This window comes from Ambystoma mexicanum (assembly GCF_040938575.1).
Source record: "Ambystoma mexicanum isolate Mex_15411 chromosome 12 unlocalized genomic scaffold, UKY_AmexF1_1 Mex_chr12_unloc.2, whole genome shotgun sequence".
NCBI lineage: Eukaryota > Metazoa > Chordata > Amphibia > Caudata > Ambystomatidae > Ambystoma > Ambystoma mexicanum.
This window is the reverse complement of record NW_027182323.1, coordinates 7,812,516-7,834,282: the sequence shown is the minus strand read 5'-3', so window position 1 is coordinate 7,834,282 and position 21,767 is coordinate 7,812,516. Positions and strand designations below refer to the sequence as shown.

General features: G+C 46.3%; 3 non-coding genes across 3 annotated transcripts; all 3 read left to right on the top strand.

Moving 5' to 3' along the window:
* Positions 1 to 73, top strand: TRNAM-CAU (transfer RNA methionine (anticodon CAU)). Its single transcript has one exon. It is a non-coding gene; the product is annotated as a tRNA-Met (tRNA).
* Positions 74 to 14,390: 14,317 nt separating this feature from the next.
* Positions 14,391 to 14,463, top strand: TRNAM-CAU (transfer RNA methionine (anticodon CAU)). The gene has a single exon. It is a non-coding gene; the product is annotated as a tRNA-Met (tRNA).
* Positions 14,464 to 21,588: 7,125 nt separating this feature from the next.
* Positions 21,589 to 21,661, top strand: TRNAM-CAU (transfer RNA methionine (anticodon CAU)). The gene has a single exon. It is a non-coding gene; the product is annotated as a tRNA-Met (tRNA).
* Positions 21,662 to 21,767: the final 106 nt, after the last annotated feature.

Genomic DNA, 21,767 nt, shown 5'->3' with positions numbered 1-21,767 from the left:
GCCTTCTTAGCGCAGTAGGCAGCGCGTCAGTCTCATAACCTGAAGGTCGTGAGTTCGAGCCTCACAGAGGGCATTTACTTTTGACTATTCATTAGAATTAACTGCTTCGGGCCTTTTCAACCTTTACTTTTAAATATTATTCTCCTTCGGCTGTTGTGCAGATCCATGAAATCACTGCACATTCTCACTCCAATTCATCCATTCATAAATCAAGTCATCCATTAATAAATCACATTAATTGCAGTAACAGTGGCCTGGTTTTCGATTAATCTCAAAGGAACGCGGGATTACCAGCTCATGTCATTCAAAGTGCAGGAGAAAGATAGTTTGTGCTCGTGTGTAAAAAAGCATGTGATCCAGGCAACGTATGGTGCCGCACTCAAACCAATATATATGGATCCGGGGGAATCTCATCACGGATTACGTTGAAGGTTGACAGGAGATTTCAAAAAATGAATTCCCAAAATCACACAGGTCTGCCATTTTCTTGATATCCACTCCTGTCAATAAGAATGGTCCAGTGCCTTTGAAAGCCTACCGGTTAGTTATCAAGGCAACCTATAGATTCAAGAAAGCATCCCATTTTGGGTCCGAGAACAAGACAACTGCAGTTGCTTCATCTGAGCTGTACATTGAAACACAACACAAAAACCAAAGTCTAGCATCATCTACTCTCGGGGCATTATGTACTAATGTGCTTTAAATGGGCGGGTACTTGCCAGCCCAGAGTAGCGGCATGTCTTTTATCGGAAAGACTATGGTGTTCCTTACGAGTTTGCCGGTAAGCCGCCAACAGCAAACACAGCTTACTGCTTCCACCGCCCGATATCCCGATATTACCGGGATATTGCAGCTGGCGCAGTCACGGTAAGTGCCCATTGAGAACCACTGAATCACTGGCACCGCTGTTAACGGTGCCAGTGATACAGTGAATTCACTGCCGGCAGGGGCCTGAAAATGAGAAACAGTTCAAATGTTTTTGCCTTGAAAACAGGCAAAGACTTGGATAACTCTCTGCAACTTAATTTTGGGCTTTGAGCTACAAAATAACTAATGTCCCCTCATTACTATTCACTGACGATTACAAAGAGATGTTAAGTGTTCAAATACCACGGTGGTCGCTCTTTTCTGCCTGAGCGGGGTTGTTTACCTTGCTTGTCACACAGCCATCCTCAGATCACCGACGAGATATGAGAGAAGAGAGGCACTGCATTTTATTGCCGGCCCATACAAACCCAGAGATTTCTTGCTCTTCCCCAGGTACTCGGAGAAGAGCATGAAAACCCAGAGACCCTGGGACAATCCCCAAGGTTTGATAGGTCTCGGTGGGGCACATAACACGCCAAATGGGATTGTGGATGCTTGGGAGTTCGGAAGGGCAAGGACAGTGTCCTGTGAAACCATTTTGTGAAGTTGTCCACCCTAACAACGAGGGTTTTGCCATTCGACCAACAGCACACGGCAAATAGGTGCCCATGTCCCACCTCGTTTTGGGCTGCTGCATCAGATGCAGCCTGGAGCGGTGAGGGACATGGACACCAGACAGTGTTGCATGCTCTGACTTCAGCTCCAGTCCTGCGCGCATTTACTAGTCTGAACTTCTGAAAGAAGTCAGGTCATTTCTTTCCGGGGTCAGAGTGTACGACTCCAGAAAGAAATGATTTGACTAATTTCTGAAATCGGACTAGTGAATGCGCTCAGGGACTTAAGAAAGTAAAGTTCTAGCTGCAGCGCACACGCCGTTGTTTATCAAATGGCGCGGCGGAAACGATTGCATGTCAGTTTAGTCTGGATTTTCCAAGCTGTGTTTGGGGGACATGTTGCAGGACTTTTTTGTGGCTCGCTCCCCCACTCTTGCAATGCTGTATACTCCCCTGGGGTCAGGAGTGGCAGGGAGCGGTGTGTGGGGGTCATCTCCAAAGAATAAATGACACACCTGAAAGTTATTTGCATGGCCAGTCACTGACAGATTCCGACCTGCATTCCAGAACACCTAATTTTCCAGAAGCGCTCCTCTGAATTTGAAATGTGCAAGTCCCCAGTTTGAAACCAGATAAGAGTGCCCAATGGGTTAATGGACTGACTTCAGACCTCTCTGTATAACCTGCAGGCCACACATCCAGTTCTGGTGAGACTCCGATGCATGTTTGCTTGATAGGCTGGGAACTTTAGTCATCTCGCCTGGTCTCGAGAAGTTGCCCTGTTTGATTCGCAGCACAGAAAACTTATCAGCACTGACATTAAGCTTCACATATTTTCCTCATGTCAGTCGGGTGCAGAGAGACACGTTTGTATGCTGTGGGTTACCGAGGTAAGAGTGCACAAAACATAGGCACAATTGATAGTGGGCTTGCAGGCACTTGGAGGGGCACTAGGCGTTGGGTGACCATGCATGGCTCCACTTGTAACACACTTTTCAAAACTGTCCATCAGCCACCAAAATGCAACCTCCCCCCAAACAAAAGTTGAGAGTTGCTCAAACCCTGTATTTATACCTCAGGGGATTCAGGGCACTGTAGTTTGCATCTCATTTCCTTCACTGCTGTCAGGGGCGGACTGCCCTATCGGACGTTCTGCCACCGGCAGAATGCAATTCGGACTCGGGATGGCCTGGGGCCAGTTTTACAAGCCACCCTGGGGCCAGTTTGGAATATAAGATTATTTTTGCGATTGAGTAACTTAAGTTACTTTAGGCAAGGTAATGTTACATATTGCTCTGAGTTACTCGCCGCCGCACAGCTGATGGAATGCAGAAGGCATCCATCAAAGAAGGTTAACACTTAGTAAGTGTTAACTTTGCTTTGATGAATGCACACAATAGCTGAGGCCGTGATGGGCAGTGTGTGTCCCCAGCCATCTGCCGGTGTGGTGCCAGGTTAAACACCAAATTGTAACAAATTGTCCTGGGGGTTGGGAGGGAGAGAGCTGAGAGCTCGCCTTCTGATATGGGCGGTTCCTGTCCTGTGTTGTGTGCATGTTTGTTTTGGGTTAGGGTGGTGCGCGGGGTGACCTGCCTAGTGTATAGTCCTCCTCGCTGTGAGCGTCGGGGCAGCGACCAGGCAACTGCCAGGGGCCTGCTGCTGCAATGTGGCTTGGGCTGGCTTGGCAGTCAATCACGTGAGCGGACCGCATGTGCATGGTGTATTGTGCTGCTGGGTCTGGGTGCGGTCGGTCACTCACCACGACAGCCCCCCGCACATTTGGTAAACAAGGAAGGAATTTTTGACATGGAGTAGCAGCCTGCAGGCCTCTGGCCCTCTGGCTATTGCAAAGCAAAGCACATGCAACTTGCAAGTGTAACAACAGCGACAAGGCCTCTATCCGGAGCTACAGCAGGCCAACAGAAGGCTCCGCCTAGCTCAACCCAGCTCTGCAACCCAGCCGAGGTGGACAGCAGAAGACATTATTTGTGCATGCACGTGGGCCGACGTGATCACAAATAGTAAGTAAAGATAAAAACATAAAATAAAGGGGCCAGTGCCCGGCCAGGTCATCTACCCTTTATAGCTTTTTTTACTCTGGAGGACTGGACTGGGCTTGTAGACCGTCTGCAAGCCCAGTACTCGAGGCCCATCCACTCCATGCAAAGACCCCTGCTGTTAAGCAACTTAAATTAACTAGTGATTGCCCTGAAGCTGCTGCCGTCTGAAACCTCTTTAAAATGAATAGAAAGGACCCGGCTACTTCTTGAAAAGGATAGATGTGCTGAAGGTCAAAAGGAGAAAGAAAGCAGAGCAGCCATCCATGCCATAGACCCGTTGAAGCATTGCTTCATTTAGAAGTCACTGTAGGCATGCCGCTAAGAGCACACCGTTTATTTTGCAGTTTTGCTTGCTTTGTACTTTTATTCTCTTGTTACTAGTATTCCTAGTGCTACCAGTAAATCTAAAAATATATGTATTTGTTAAAAATGAACCTTTATTAAGTTAACTGAATGAACAAGAAAATAATTCCCAGCACCAGATAGCAGAGTGTGTATAACTGAAATGACATACCCAGCGGGTAAACTGCCCAATGTACACATACTTCAATGGAACATGACATCATGAAAACATCCTTTTTGACAGAGTGAAATGTCCCAGTAACAATCTATATATCTTAAAGAAATATGTGCCCTAAGATCCCATTCCCTTATCTTTTACATTTCTAACAGTGAATACGCTAAAGTGTACGCATGGCAGAGTTCAATGATTTGTTTGATCTAACACAACTGTCTGTTCCATTCTGTATAGTTCAGGAAATCATGCTCCGAGTTTAGTTTCTTTTTCAAACAATTAAGTTCCATTGTGCGGCTGGCCCTGCCCATTTCTGTAACTCTCTCTCTGTAGGATCGTGCAGTACATGCAAGTGCGTGTAAACGGACTACATGCCTCCACACATTCTGCGTGTTTTATGTTCATTTAAATCGGCCGAGACGAGGTCCATGACTGCAGAGATGTTTTGGAGAGACTAACCCACCCTGTGCTGGTATCAATTTGCGACGCACATACACACTGCATATGCATACAAATATTTTTTTTATTTCTAAACTTCCCTTTTACCTGCAGTGATCTTCTTTATGGTTGGTGCAGGTCAGCAACACAGCACGCTCCACCTGATGACTGATATCTTGAAATATGCACCAAAAGTAGTTGCTTTATGTCACTAATCACATTTTTTCAACATCGCTTTCATGGACAACGAGCAGATGAGGCATTCCAGCAATTATTAATCTGCTGATGCATCAGGTCCGGTTCTCTGGGGAGAGTACCTTGTGGTTAGCCTGGGGCAGGTAGACAGATTGGAGAATGGTGGTTCAATGTGTATGCTTCTGATGAAAAAATAAGTTGAATTAGTGCTTGGAAATGCAGGGCAAAAGATTAGATCTGTTCAGTTTTAGGTCTCTTGAAACGTGGCTCGTTCATTCAACGCCGAGCACACTCCACACAGTTTTGACCTAGCACAGCCAGTTTGATGCACCCTTCTTCCACCACTACTGCTGTAAGGGCCAGCCGTGTGCTGGAGGATCTGAGAGTTGATGGCAATGGGAACTTTGCAGGCATAGAGTCCCTGTCTATTGCCGCTCAGCATGTGAGTGCGCTTTACGTGGAAATGCCCCAGAAACTGCAGGCACATGCAGTTCACTGCAAATTTTGCTCAGTCCTGTGAACGAGACTGTAAATATGGAGCCAGAAAGTGCATTAATGTATTATCCTAATTATGTGCCTTTTTTAAGTGGACTCGCTTAACAGAGCAAAGCACAGAAGCATCATTGAGACACAAAGTTTACATATTTACTCTGCTGCTCTTATGATGCAGCTATCTGTGTGCCAGCAACAGAGCTTCACCAACCAAAAAGCACCTGTTTAAAAGAAAAACCCTCTTCAAGGTTCATGAATTCCCACCTGAATTCCTTTATGCGCTACAGAGTGCCTTGACCAATGGATAGATGAATGGATGGATGGACGGCATAGGTTGGTGTATATAGTAATGGATCCATGGATGGATGGATGGGCAGGAGGAAGTTGGGCCAGCTGGAATTTTGTGACAATGAATCTCCATATCAGTGTTTATTGCACAACTTATTTTGTTGCATGTGTTAAATCACTGAAAGTACAGTGTGTTTATATAGATTTTTCAGGTTGCCATTATCTCACCTTCTGGGACGTATAGCTTACTATTCAGGATGTGAAAATTAAAGCCACAAAATATTCTTTTGGCTTAACATGTTGCTATACGGATTTACATGTTGTCATGTGGCTCGATTATGCCATTTCTGTTTTTTGTAAGTAAACTCTATAAGACATTATTACTGAAGGCCTTGAAATCCAAACTATTTGTACCCAGTCAAGCTTGGAAGGTATGTGATCAAATTTGAAGAGTGGCGCTTAGCGTTCAGCCAAAGTTTGTGATCCTCCTAGTCCATTCCACCCACCCCCCTCCAACAGCTGTTTGGCCATCCCACTCCCTCCTTTTTGGATGCAGCCAGAGTACCACTAGTTTCGTATTTCCACTTCCACCACTGCACACATCACAGTCCCCAGAATTGTACAGCACATGCATTAATCCACTCCTTTTCATGCATAGCCTGTTCTTGCAGGGGTGAGTTGTCGGATTGGCTTGGGGTCCGCGGTGGCACCAATGGAGAGTGGTAGATTGAGGCAGCGTGGGCCAGCCCAGGTACTCGCATTCACAACGTGGGGTGTATCTGTGATTCTTCTGTAATGCCGGGTGATGCCTGTGCGACACACAACCTAATTCAACAGATTCCTGCGGCAGGTGTGTTCACCCACTGGATTATCATACCGGTGCGTGGCCTCGAGCATAACGTGTTCTTGCAGGAGCTATGCCCTGCAAGTTCAGAGAGTTGTGGTATCGCCAGCGGTAACAGGTGGCCCCAACAAAGTGTGGGAGTTGTTGGCAGTGTGTGCCAGGTACTCAAGACCAGCTTACAGGATGTGAGCTGCCTCTGTAAGGCAGGTCACACCTGATACCATAACATGCCTCCACAGATTTCTGCAGCAGGTGTAGTCGCCGTTATCTTACCGGTGCATGCAATGTTGTGAATTGACGTGATTCACGGATGCTGGTTTGAGGGCCCCTCTTTTTGAGGCGAAGGACTGGCCACTTTTCTTTTAGGTGCCCGGCCGTCTTTCTTGTCCCAGTCCGAGCCTGACTGCTATATGACAGCTTTTACGCACTCTCGTGGTCATGCAGGAAGCTGATCAGCAGGCAAACCTTCCCTCCAGCATCCCACCAGAAAATGGAGGCTGGCTCCATCCCTGGATCTATACCGCAAGGGATGCAGGCCATTCTAGTATACATCACATTTCCTTCACTGTTGACAACTTTCTGCGCCGTCTAGCGGTGAAATTCGATCAGCATGACTAACTCCCCTCACCCTCTCTGGTTGTAGACGACTTTTTCTGCAAGGGAAATCACCTTCAGTAAAAATGTTTATGGGTGAAATGAGCTCAGCAGGTGTTCTACTTTTCAACATTGTTTTTTTTTATCCGATTCTGTAGTATTGTGGCAAGTTTTAGATGCAGAATCATTAGCATATGCAGAACAAAATCGAATCTGAAAACTATTATTGGTAGTCTTAAGGAGAGTTTGAATGTAATGATAGCAGTGACAGCATGGAAGCCAATATACATAAATGCAATTGGCCTGGGTTTCTGGTATAAGCCGTGTTGAGGTACAGAAAGACAGTGCCTTCTTAGCCCAGTAGGCAGCGCGTCAGTCTCATAATCTGAAGGTCGTGCGTTCGAGCCTCACAGAGGGCATTTACTTTTGACTATTCATTAGAATCAACTGCTTCGGGCCTTTTCAACCTTTACTTTTAAATATTATTCTCCTTCGGCTGTTGTGCAGATCCATGAAATCACTGCACATTCTCACTCCAATTCATCCATTCATAAATCAAGTCATCCATTAATAAATCACATTAATTGCAGTAACAGTGGCCTGGTTTTCGATTAATCTCAAAGGAACGCGGGATTACCAGCTCATGTCATTCAAAGTGCAGGAGAAAGATAGTTTGTGCTCGTGTGTAAAAAAGCATGTGATCCAGGCAACGTATGGTGCCGCACTCAAACCAATATATATGGATCCGGGGGAATCTCATCACGGATTACGTTGAAGGTTGACAGGAGATTTCAAAAAATGAATTCCCAAAATCACACAGGTCTGCCATTTTCTTGATATCCACTCCTGTCAATAAGAATGGTCCAGTGCCTTTGAAAGCCTACCGGTTAGTTATCAAGGCAACCTATAGATTCAAGAAAGCATCCCATTTTGGGTCCGAGAACAAGACAACTGCAGTTGCTTCATCTGAGCTGTACATTGAAACACAACACAAAAACCAAAGTCTAGCATCATCTACTCTCGGGGCATTATGTACTAATGTGCTTTAAATGGGCGGGTACTTGCCAGCCCAGAGTAGCGGCATGTCTTTTATCGGAAAGACTATGGTGTTCCTTACGAGTTTGCCGGTAAGCCGCCAACAGCAAACACAGCTTACTGCTTCCACCGCCCGATATCCCGATATTACCGGGATATTGCAGCTGGCGCAGTCACGGTAAGTGCCCATTGAGAACCACTGAATCACTGGCACCGCTGTTAACGGTGCCAGTGATACAGTGAATTCACTGCCGGCAGGGGCCTGAAAATGAGAAACAGTTCAAATGTTTTTGCCTTGAAAACAGGCAAAGACTTGGATAACTCTCTGCAACTTAATTTTGGGCTTTGAGCTACAAAATAACTAATGTCCCCTCATTACTATTCACTGACGATTACAAAGAGATGTTAAGTGTTCAAATACCACGGTGGTCGCTCTTTTCTGCCTGAGCGGGGTTGTTTACCTTGCTTGTCACACAGCCATCCTCAGATCACCGACGAGATATGAGAGAAGAGAGGCACTGCATTTTATTGCCGGCCCATACAAACCCAGAGATTTCTTGCTCTTCCCCAGGTACTCGGAGAAGAGCATGAAAACCCAGAGACCCTGGGACAATCCCCAAGGTTTGATAGGTCTCGGTGGGGCACATAACACGCCAAATGGGATTGTGGATGCTTGGGAGTTCGGAAGGGCAAGGACAGTGTCCTGTGAAACCATTTTGTGAAGTTGTCCACCCTAACAACGAGGGTTTTGCCATTCGACCAACAGCACACGGCAAATAGGTGCCCATGTCCCACCTCGTTTTGGGCTGCTGCATCAGATGCAGCCTGGAGCGGTGAGGGACATGGACACCAGACAGTGTTGCATGCTCTGACTTCAGCTCCAGTCCTGCGCGCATTTACTAGTCTGAACTTCTGAAAGAAGTCAGGTCATTTCTTTCCGGGGTCAGAGTGTACGACTCCAGAAAGAAATGATTTGACTAATTTCTGAAATCGGACTAGTGAATGCGCTCAGGGACTTAAGAAAGTAAAGTTCTAGCTGCAGCGCACACGCCGTTGTTTATCAAATGGCGCGGCGGAAACGATTGCATGTCAGTTTAGTCTGGATTTTCCAAGCTGTGTTTGGGGGACATGTTGCAGGACTTTTTTGTGGCTCGCTCCCCCACTCTTGCAATGCTGTATACTCCCCTGGGGTCAGGAGTGGCAGGGAGCGGTGTGTGGGGGTCATCTCCAAAGAATAAATGACACACCTGAAAGTTATTTGCATGGCCAGTCACTGACAGATTCCGACCTGCATTCCAGAACACCTAATTTTCCAGAAGCGCTCCTCTGAATTTGAAATGTGCAAGTCCCCAGTTTGAAACCAGATAAGAGTGCCCAATGGGTTAATGGACTGACTTCAGACCTCTCTGTATAACCTGCAGGCCACACATCCAGTTCTGGTGAGACTCCGATGCATGTTTGCTTGATAGGCTGGGAACTTTAGTCATCTCGCCTGGTCTCGAGAAGTTGCCCTGTTTGATTCGCAGCACAGAAAACTTATCAGCACTGACATTAAGCTTCACATATTTTCCTCATGTCAGTCGGGTGCAGAGAGACACGTTTGTATGCTGTGGGTTACCGAGGTAAGAGTGCACAAAACATAGGCACAATTGATAGTGGGCTTGCAGGCACTTGGAGGGGCACTAGGCGTTGGGTGACCATGCATGGCTCCACTTGTAACACACTTTTCAAAACTGTCCATCAGCCACCAAAATGCAACCTCCCCCCAAACAAAAGTTGAGAGTTGCTCAAACCCTGTATTTATACCTCAGGGGATTCAGGGCACTGTAGTTTGCATCTCATTTCCTTCACTGCTGTCAGGGGCGGACTGCCCTATCGGACGTTCTGCCACCGGCAGAATGCAATTCGGACTCGGGATGGCCTGGGGCCAGTTTTACAAGCCACCCTGGGGCCAGTTTGGAATATAAGATTATTTTTGCGATTGAGTAACTTAAGTTACTTTAGGCAAGGTAATGTTACATATTGCTCTGAGTTACTCGCCGCCGCACAGCTGATGGAATGCAGAAGGCATCCATCAAAGAAGGTTAACACTTAGTAAGTGTTAACTTTGCTTTGATGAATGCACACAATAGCTGAGGCCGTGATGGGCAGTGTGTGTCCCCAGCCATCTGCCGGTGTGGTGCCAGGTTAAACACCAAATTGTAACAAATTGTCCTGGGGGTTGGGAGGGAGAGAGCTGAGAGCTCGCCTTCTGATATGGGCGGTTCCTGTCCTGTGTTGTGTGCATGTTTGTTTTGGGTTAGGGTGGTGCGCGGGGTGACCTGCCTAGTGTATAGTCCTCCTCGCTGTGAGCGTCGGGGCAGCGACCAGGCAACTGCCAGGGGCCTGCTGCTGCAATGTGGCTTGGGCTGGCTTGGCAGTCAATCACGTGAGCGGACCGCATGTGCATGGTGTATTGTGCTGCTGGGTCTGGGTGCGGTCGGTCACTCACCACGACAGCCCCCCGCACATTTGGTAAACAAGGAAGGAATTTTTGACATGGAGTAGCAGCCTGCAGGCCTCTGGCCCTCTGGCTATTGCAAAGCAAAGCACATGCAACTTGCAAGTGTAACAACAGCGACAAGGCCTCTATCCGGAGCTACAGCAGGCCAACAGAAGGCTCCGCCTAGCTCAACCCAGCTCTGCAACCCAGCCGAGGTGGACAGCAGAAGACATTATTTGTGCATGCACGTGGGCCGACGTGATCACAAATAGTAAGTAAAGATAAAAACATAAAATAAAGGGGCCAGTGCCCGGCCAGGTCATCTACCCTTTATAGCTTTTTTTACTCTGGAGGACTGGACTGGGCTTGTAGACCGTCTGCAAGCCCAGTACTCGAGGCCCATCCACTCCATGCAAAGACCCCTGCTGTTAAGCAACTTAAATTAACTAGTGATTGCCCTGAAGCTGCTGCCGTCTGAAACCTCTTTAAAATGAATAGAAAGGACCCGGCTACTTCTTGAAAAGGATAGATGTGCTGAAGGTCAAAAGGAGAAAGAAAGCAGAGCAGCCATCCATGCCATAGACCCGTTGAAGCATTGCTTCATTTAGAAGTCACTGTAGGCATGCCGCTAAGAGCACACCGTTTATTTTGCAGTTTTGCTTGCTTTGTACTTTTATTCTCTTGTTACTAGTATTCCTAGTGCTACCAGTAAATCTAAAAATATATGTATTTGTTAAAAATGAACCTTTATTAAGTTAACTGAATGAACAAGAAAATAATTCCCAGCACCAGATAGCAGAGTGTGTATAACTGAAATGACATACCCAGCGGGTAAACTGCCCAATGTACACATACTTCAATGGAACATGACATCATGAAAACATCCTTTTTGACAGAGTGAAATGTCCCAGTAACAATCTATATATCTTAAAGAAATATGTGCCCTAAGATCCCATTCCCTTATCTTTTACATTTCTAACAGTGAATACGCTAAAGTGTACGCATGGCAGAGTTCAATGATTTGTTTGATCTAACACAACTGTCTGTTCCATTCTGTATAGTTCAGGAAATCATGCTCCGAGTTTAGTTTCTTTTTCAAACAATTAAGTTCCATTGTGCGGCTGGCCCTGCCCATTTCTGTAACTCTCTCTCTGTAGGATCGTGCAGTACATGGAAGTGCGTGTAAACGGACTACATGCCTCCACACATTCTGCGTGTTTTATGTTCATTTAAATCGGCCGAGACGAGGTCCATGACTGCAGAGATGTTTTGGAGAGACTAACCCACCCTGTGCTGGTATCAATTTGCGACGCACATACACACTGCATATGCATACAAATATTTTTTTTATTTCTAAACTTCCCTTTTACCTGCAGTGATCTTCTTTATGGTTGGTGCAGGTCAGCAACACAGCACGCTCCACCTGATGACTGATATCTTGAAATATGCACCAAAAGTAGTTGCTTTATGTCACTAATCAAATTTTTTCAACATCGCTTTCATGGACAACGAGCAGATGAGGCATTCCAGCAATTATTAATCTGCTGATGCATCAGGTCCGGTTCTCTGGGGAGAGTACCTTGTGGTTAGCCTGGGGCAGGTAGACAGATTGGAGAATGGTGGTTCAATGTGTATGCTTCTGATGAAAAAATAAGTTGAATTAGTGCTTGGAAATGCAGGGCAAAAGATTAGATCTGTTCAGTTTTAGGTCTCTTGAAACGTGGCTCGTTCATTCAACGCCGAGCACACTCCACACAGTTTTGACCTAGCACAGCCAGTTTGATGCACCCTTCTTCCACCACTACTGCTGTAAGGGCCAGCCGTGTGCTGGAGGATCTGAGAGTTGATGGCAATGGGAACTTTGCAGGCATAGAGTCCCTGTCTATTGCCGCTCAGCATGTGAGTGCGCTTTACGTGGAAATGCCCCAGAAACTGCAGGCACATGCAGTTCACTGCAAATTTTGCTCAGTCTTGTGAACGAGACTGTAAATATGGAGCCAGAAAGTGCATTAATGTATTATCCTAATTATGTGCCTTTTTTAAGTGGACTCGCTTAACAGAGCAAAGCACAGAAGCATCATTGAGACACAAAGTTTACATATTTACTCTGCTGCTCTTATGATGCAGCTATCTGTGTGCCAGCAACAGAGCTTCACCAACCAAAAAGCACCTGTTTAAAAGAAAAACCCTCTTCAAGGTTCATGAATTCCCACCTGAATTCCTTTATGCGCTACAGAGTGCCTTGACCAATGGATAGATGAATGGATGGATGGACGGCATAGGTTGGTGTATATAGTAATGGATCCATGGATGGATGGATGGGCAGGAGGAAGTTGGGCCAGCTGGAATTTTGTGACAATGAATCTCCATATCAGTGTTTATTGCACAACTTATTTTGTTGCATGTGTTAAATCACTGAAAGTACAGTGTGTTTATATAGATTTTTCAGGTTGCCATTATCTCACCTTCTGGGACGTATAGCTTACTATTCAGGATGTGAAAATTAAAGCCACAAAATATTCTTTTGGCTTAACATGTTGCTATACGGATTTACATGTTGTCATGTGGCTCGATTATGCCATTTCTGTTTTTTGTAAGTAAACTCTATAAGACATTATTACTGAAGGCCTTGAAATCCAAACTATTTGTACCCAGTCAAGCTTGGAAGGTATGTGATCAAATTTGAAGAGTGGCGCTTAGCGTTCAGCCAAAGTTTGTGATCCTCCTAGTCCATTCCACCCACCCCCCTCCAACAGCTGTTTGGCCATCCCACTCCCTCCTTTTTGGATGCAGCCAGAGTACCACTAGTTTCGTATTTCCACTTCCACCACTGCACACATCACAGTCCCCAGAATTGTACAGCACATGCATTAATCCACTCCTTTTCATGCATAGCCTGTTCTTGCAGGGGTGAGTTGTCGGATTGGCTTGGGGTCCGCGGTGGCACCAATGGAGAGTGGTAGATTGAGGCAGCGTGGGCCAGCCCAGGTACTCGCATTCACAACGTGGGGTGTATCTGTGATTCTTCTGTAATGCCGGGTGATGCCTGTGCGACACACAACCTAATTCAACAGATTCCTGCGGCAGGTGTGTTCACCCACTGGATTATCATACCGGTGCGTGGCCTCGAGCATAACGTGTTCTTGCAGGAGCTATGCCCTGCAAGTTCAGAGAGTTGTGGTATCGCCAGCGGTAACAGGTGGCCCCAACAAAGTGTGGGAGTTGTTGGCAGTGTGTGCCAGGTACTCAAGACCAGCTTACAGGATGTGAGCTGCCTCTGTAAGGCAGGTCACACCTGATACCATAACATGCCTCCACAGATTTCTGCAGCAGGTGTAGTCGCCCATTTGGTTATCTTACCGGTGCATGCAATGTTGTGAATTGACGTGATTCACGGATGCTGGTTTGAGGGCCCCTCTTTTTGAGGCGAAGGACTGGCCACTTTTCTTTTAGGTGCCCGGCCGTCTTTCTTGTCCCAGTCCGAGCCTGACTGCTATATGACAGCTTTTACGCACTCTCGTGGTCATGCAGGAAGCTGATCAGCAGGCAAACCTTCCCTCCAGCATCCCACCAGAAAATGGAGGCTGGCTCCATCCCTGGATCTATACCGCAAGGGATGCAGGCCATTCTAGTATACATCACATTTCCTTCACTGTTGACAACTTTCTGCGCCGTCTAGCGGTGAAATTCGATCAGCATGACTAACTCCCCTCACCCTCTCTGGTTGTAGACGACTTTTTCTGCAAGGGAAATCACCTTCAGTAAAAATGTTTATGGGTGAAATGAGCTCAGCAGGTGTTCTACTTTTCAACATTGTTTTTTTTTATCCGATTCTGTAGTATTGTGGCAAGTTTTAGATGCAGAATCATTAGCATATGCAGAACAAAATCGAATCTGAAAACTATTATTGGTAGTCTTAAGGAGAGTTTGAATGTAATGATAGCAGTGACAGCATGGAAGCCAATATAAATAAATGCAATTGGCCTGGGTTTCTGGTATAAGCCGTGTTGAGGTACAGAAAGACAGTGCCTTCTTAGCCCAGTAGGCAGCGCGTCAGTCTCATAATCTGAAGGTCGTGAGTTCGAGCCTCACAGAGGGCATTTACTTTTGACTATTCATTAGAATCAACTGCTTCGGGCCTTTTCAACCTTTACTTTTAAATATTATTCTCCTTCGGCTGTTGTGCAGATCCATGAAATCACTGCACATTCTCACTCCAATTCATCCATTCATAAATCAAGTCATCCATTAATAAATCACATTAATTGCAGTAACAGTGGCCTGGTTTTCGATTAATCTCAAAGGAACGCGGGATTACCAGCTCATGTCATTCAAAGTGCAGGAGAAAGATAGTTTGTGCTCGTGTGTAAAAAAGCATGTGATCCAGGCAACGTATGGTGCCGCACTCAAACCAATATATATGGATCCGGGGGAATCTCATCACGGATTACGTTGAAGGTTGACAGGAGATTTCAAAAAATGAATTCCCAAAATCACACAGGTCTGCCATTTTCTTGATATCCACTCCTGTCAATAAGAATGGTCCAGTGCCTTTGAAAGCCTACCGGTTAGTTATCAAGGCAACCTATAGATTCAAGAAAGCATCCCATTTTGGGTCCGAGAACAAGACAACTGCAGTTGCTTCATCTGAGCTGTACATTGAAACACAACACAAAAACCAAAGTCTAGCATCATCTACTCTCGGGGCATTATGTACTAATGTGCTTTAAATGGGCGGGTACTTGCCAGCCCAGAGTAGCGGCATGTCTTTTATCGGAAAGACTATGGTGTTCCTTACGAGTTTGCCGGTAAGCCGCCAACAGCAAACACAGCTTACTGCTTCCACCGCCCGATATCCCGATATTACCGGGATATTGCAGCTGGCGCAGTCACGGTAAGTGCCCATTGAGAACCACTGAATCACTGGCACCGCTGTTAACGGTGCCAGTGATACAGTGAATTCACTGCCGGCAGGGGCCTGAAAATGAGAAACAGTTCAAATGTTTTTGCCTTGAAAACAGGCAAAGACTTGGATAACTCTCTGCAACTTAATTTTGGGCTTTGAGCTACAAAATAACTAATGTCCCCTCATTACTATTCACTGACGATTACAAAGAGATGTTAAGTGTTCAAATACCACGGTGGTCGCTCTTTTCTGCCTGAGCGGGGTTGTTTACCTTGCTTGTCACACAGCCATCCTCAGATCACCGACGAGATATGAGAGAAGAGAGGCACTGCATTTTATTGCCGGCCCATACAAACCCAGAGATTTCTTGCTCTTCCCCAGGTACTCGGAGAAGAGCATGAAAACCCAGAGACCCTGGGACAATCCCCAAGGTTTGATAGGTCTCGGTGGGGCACATAACACGCCAAATGGGATTGTGGATGCTTGGGAGTTCGGAAGGGCAAGGACAGTGTCCTGTGAAACCATTTTGTGAAGTTGTCCACCCTAACAACGAGGGTTTTGCCATTCGACCAACAGCACACGGCAAATAGGTGCCCATGTCCCACCTCGTTTTGGGCTGCTGCATCAGATGCAGCCTGGAGCGGTGAGGGACATGGACACCAGACAGTGTTGCATGCTCTGACTTCAGCTCCAGTCCTGCGCGCATTTACTAGTCTGAACTTCTGAAAGAAGTCAGGTCATTTCTTTCCGGGGTCAGAGTGTACGACTCCAGAAAGAAATGATTTGACTAATTTCTGAAATCGGACTAGTGAATGCGCTCAGGGACTTAAGAAAGTAAAGTTCTAGCTGCAGCGCACACGCCGTTGTTTATCAAATGGCGCGGCGGAAACGATTGCATGTCAGTTTAGTCTGGATTTTCCAAGCTGTGTTTGGGGGACATGTTGCAGGACTTTTTTGTGGCTCGCTCCCCCACTCTTGCAATGCTGTATACTCCCCTGGGGTCAGGAGTGGCAGGGAGCGGTGTGTGGGGGTCATCTCCAAAGAATAAATGACACACCTGAAAGTTATTTGCATGGCCAGTCACTGACAGATTCCGACCTGCATTCCAGAACACCTAATTTTCCAGAAGCGCTCCTCTGAATTTGAAATGTGCAAGTCCCCAGTTTGAAACCAGATAAGAGTGCCCAATGGGTTAATGGACTGACTTCAGACCTCTCTGTATAACCTGCAGGCCACACATCCAGTTCTGGTGAGACTCCGATGCATGTTTGCTTGATAGGCTGGGAACTTTAGTCATCTCGCCTGGTCTCGAGAAGTTGCCCTGTTTGATTCGCAGCACAGAAAACTTATCAGCACTGACATTAAGCTTCACATATTTTCCTCATGTCAGTCGGGTGCAGAGAGACACGTTTGTATGCTGTGGGTTACCGAGGTAAGAGTGCACAAAACATAGGCACAATTGATAGTGGGCTTGCAGGCACTTGGAGGGGCACTAGGCGTTGGGTGACCATGCATGGCTCCACTTGTAACACACTTTTCAAAACTGTCCATCAGCCACCAAAATGCAACCTCCCCCCAAACAAAAGTTGAGAGTTGCTCAAACCCTGTATTTATACCTCAGGGGATTCAGGGCACTGTAGTTTGCATCTCATTTCCTTCACTGCTGTCAGGGGCGGACTGCCCTATCGGACGTTCTGCCACCGGCAGAATGCAATTCGGACTCGGGATGGCCTGGGGCCAGTTTTACAAGCCACCCTGGGGCCAGTTTGGAATATAAGATTATTTTTGCGATTGAGTAACTTAAGTTACTTTAGGCAAGGTAATGTTACATATTGCTCTGAGTTACTCGCCGCCGCACAGCTGATGGAATGCAGAAGGCATCCATCAAAGAAGGTTAACACTTAGTAAGTGTTAACTTTGCTTTGATGAATGCACACAATAGCTGAGGCCGTGATGGGCAGTGTGTGTCCCCAGCCATCTGCCGGTGTGGTGCCAGGTTAAACACCAAATTGTAACAAATTGTCCTGGGGGTTGGGAGGGAGAGAGCTGAGAGCTCGCCTTCTGATATGGGCGGTTCCTGTCCTGTGTTGTGTGCATGTTTGTTTTGGGTTAGGGTGGTGCGCGGGGTGACCTGCCTAGTGTATAGTCCTCCTCGCTGTGAGCGTCGGGGCAGCGACCAGGCAACTGCCAGGGGCCTGCTGCTGCAATGTGGCTTGGGCTGGCTTGGCAGTCAATCACGTGAGCGGACCGCATGTGCATGGTGTATTGTGCTGCTGGGTCTGGGTGCGGTCGGTCACTCACCACGACAGCCCCCCGCACATTTGGTAAACAAGGAAGGAATTTTTGACATGGAGTAGCAGCCTGCAGGCCTCTGGCCCTCTGGCTATTGCAAAGCAAAGCACATGCAACTTGCAAGTGTAACAACAGCGACAAGGCCTCTATCCGGAGCTACAGCAGGCCAACAGAAGGCTCCGCCTAGCTCAACCCAGCTCTGCAACCCAGCCGAGGTGGACAGCAGAAGACATTATTTGTGCATGCACGTGGGCCGACGTGATCACAAATAGTAAGTAAAGATAAAAACATAAAATAAAGGGGCCAGTGCCCGGCCAGGTCATCTACCCTTTATAGCTTTTTTTACTCTGGAGGACTGGACTGGGCTTGTAGACCGTCTGCAAGCCCAGTACTCGAGGCCCATCCACTCCATGCAAAGACCCCTGCTGTTAAGCAACTTAAATTAACTAGTGATTGCCCTGAAGCTGCTGCCGTCTGAAACCTCTTTAAAATGAATAGAAAGGACCCGGCTACTTCTTGAAAAGGATAGATGTGCTGAAGGTCAAAAGGAGAAAGAAAGCAGAGCAGCCATCCATGCCATAGACCCGTTGAAGCATTGCTTCATTTAGAAGTCACTGTAGGCATGCCGCTAAGAGCACACCGTTTATTTTGCAGTTTTGCTTGCTTTGTACTTTTATTCTCTTGTTACTAGTATTCCTAGTGCTACCAGTAAATCTAAAAATATATGTATTTGTTAAAAATGAACCTTTATTAAGTTAACTGAATGAACAAGAAAATAATTCCCAGCACCAGATAGCAGAGTGTGTATAACTGAAATGACATACCCAGCGGGTAAACTGCCCAATGTACACATACTTCAATGGAACATGACATCATGAAAACATCCTTTTTGACAGAGTGAAATGTCCCAGTAACAATCTATATATCTTAAAGAAATATGTGCCCTAAGATCCCATTCCCTTATCTTTTACATTTCTAACAGTGAATACGCTAAAGTGTACGCATGGCAGAGTTCAATGATTTGTTTGATCTAACACAACTGTCTGTTCCATTCTGTATAGTTCAGGAAATCATGCTCCGAGTTTAGTTTCTTTTTCAAACAATTAAGTTCCATTGTGCGGCTGGCCCTGCCCATTTCTGTAACTCTCTCTCTGTAGGATCGTGCAGTACATGGAAGTGCGTGTAAACGGACTACATGCCTCCACACATTCTGCGTGTTTTATGTTCATTTAAATCGGCCGAGACGAGGTCCATGACTGCAGAGATGTTTTGGAGAGACTAACCCACCCTGTGCTGGTATCAATTTGCGACGCACATACACACTGCATATGCATACAAATATTTTTTTTATTTCTAAACTTCCCTTTTACCTGCAGTGATCTTCTTTATGGTTGGTGCAGGTCAGCAACACAGCACGCTCCACCTGATGACTGATATCTTGAAATATGCACCAAAAGTAGTTGCTTTATGTCACTAATCAAATTTTTTCAACATCGCTTTCATGGACAACGAGCAGATGAGGCATTCCAGCAATTATTAATCTGCTGATGCATCAGGTCCGGTTCTCTGGGGAGAGTACCTTGTGGTTAGCCTGGGGCAGGTAGACAGATTGGAGAATGGTGGTTCAATGTGTATGCTTCTGATGAAAAAATAAGTTGAATTAGTGCTTGGAAATGCAGGGCAAAAGATTAGATCTGTTCAGTTTTAGGTCTCTTGAAACGTGGCTCGTTCATTCAACGCCGAGCACACTCCACACAGTTTTGACCTAGCACAGCCAGTTTGATGCACCCTTCTTCCACCACTACTGCTGTAAGGGCCAGCCGTGTGCTGGAGGATCTGAGAGTTGATGGCAATGGGAACTTTGCAGGCATAGAGTCCCTGTCTATTGCCGCTCAGCATGTGAGTGCGCTTTACGTGGAAATGCCCCAGAAACTGCAGGCACATGCAGTTCACTGCAAATTTTGCTCAGTCTTGTGAACGAGACTGTAAATATGGAGCCAGAAAGTGCATTAATGTATTATCCTAATTATGTGCCTTTTTTAAGTGGACTCGCTTAACAGAGCAAAGCACAGAAGCATCATTGAGACACAAAGTTTACATATTTACTCTGCTGCTCTTATGATGCAGCTATCTGTGTGCCAGCAACAGAGCTTCACCAACCAAAAAGCACCTGTTTAAAAGAAAAACCCTCTTCAAGGTTCATGAATTCCCACCTGAATTCCTTTATGCGCTACAGAGTGCCTTGACCAATGGATAGATGAATGGATGGATGGACGGCATAGGTTGGTGTATATAGTAATGGATCCATGGATGGATGGATGGGCAGGAGGAAGTTGGGCCAGCTGGAATTTTGTGACAATGAATCTCCATATCAGTGTTTATTGCACAACTTATTTTGTTGCATGTGTTAAATCACTGAAAGTACAGTGTGTTTATATAGATTTTTCAGGTTGCCATTATCTCACCTTCTGGGACGTATAGCTTACTATTCAGGATGTGAAAATTAAAGCCACAAAATATTCTTTTGGCTTAACATGTTGCTATACGGATTTACATGTTGTCATGTGGCTCGATTATGCCATTTCTGTTTTTTGTAAGTAAACTCTATAAGACATTATTACTGAAGGCCTTGAAATCCAAACTATTTGTACCCAGTCAAGCTTGGAAGGTATGTGATCAAATTTGAAGAGTGGCGCTTAGCGTTCAGCCAAAGTTTGTGATCCTCCTAGTCCATTCCACCCACCCCCCTCCAACAGCTGTTTGGCCATCCCACTCCCTCCTTTTTGGATGCAGCCAGAGTACCACTAGTTTCGTATTTCCACTTCCACCACTGCACACATCACAGTCCCCAGAATTGTACAGCACATGCATTAATCCACTCCTTTTCATGCATAGCCTGTTCTTGCAGGGGTGAGTTGTCGGATTGGCTTGGGGTCCGCGGTGGCACCAATGGAGAGTGGTAGATTGAGGCAGCGTGGGCCAGCCCAGGTACTCGCATTCACAACGTGGGGTGTATCTGTGATTCTTCTGTAATGCCGGGTGATGCCTGTGCGACACACAACCTAATTCAACAGATTCCTGCGGCAGGTGTGTTCACCCACTGGATTATCATACCGGTGCGTGGCCTCGAGCATAACGTGTTCTTGCAGGAGCTATGCCCTGCAAGTTCAGAGAGTTGTGGTATCGCCAGCGGTAACAGGTGGCCCCAACAAAGTGTGGGAGTTGTTGGCAGTGTGTGCCAGGTACTCAAGACCAGCTTACAGGATGTGAGCTGCCTCTGTAAGGCAGGTCACACCTGATACCATAACATGCCTCCACAGATTTCTGCAGCAGGTGTAGTCGCCCATTTGGTTATCTTACCGGTGCATGCAATGTTGTGAATTGACGTGATTCACGGATGCTGGTTTGAGGGCCCCTCTTTTTGAGGCGAAGGACTGGCCACTTTTCTTTTAGGTGCCCGGCCGTCTTTCTTGTCCCAGTCCGAGCCTGACTGCTATATGACAGCTTTTACGCACTCTCGTGGTCATGCAGGAAGCTGATCAGCAGGCAAACCTTCCCTCCAGCATCCCACCAGAAAATGGAGGCTGGCTCCATCCCTGGATCTATACCGCAAGGGATGCAGGCCATTCTAGTATACATCACATTTCCTTCACTGTTGACAACTTTCTGCGCCGTCTAGCGGTGAAATTCGATCAGCATGACTAACTCCCCTCACCCTCTCTGGTTGTAGACGACTTTTTCTGCAAGGGAAATCACCTTCAGTAAAAATGTTTATGGGTGAAATGAGCTCAGCAGGTGTTCTACTTTTCAACATTGTTTTTTTTTATCCGATTCTGTAGTATTGTGGCAAGTTTTAGATGCAGAATCATTAGCATATGCAGAACAAAATCGAATCTGAAAACTATTATTGGTAGTCTTAAGGAGAGTTTGAATGTAATGATAGCAGTGACAGCATGGAAGCCAATATACATAAATGCAATTGGCCTGGGTTTCTGGTATAAGCCGTGTTGAGGTACACAAAGACAGTGTCTTCTTAGCGCAGTAGGCAGCGCGTCAGTCTCATAATCTGAAGGTCGTGAGTTCGATTCTCACAGAGGGCATTTACTTTTGACTATTCATTAGAATTAACTGCTTCGGGCCTTTTCAACCTTTACTTTTAAATATTATTCTCCTTCGGCTGTTGTGCAGATCCATGAAATCACTGCA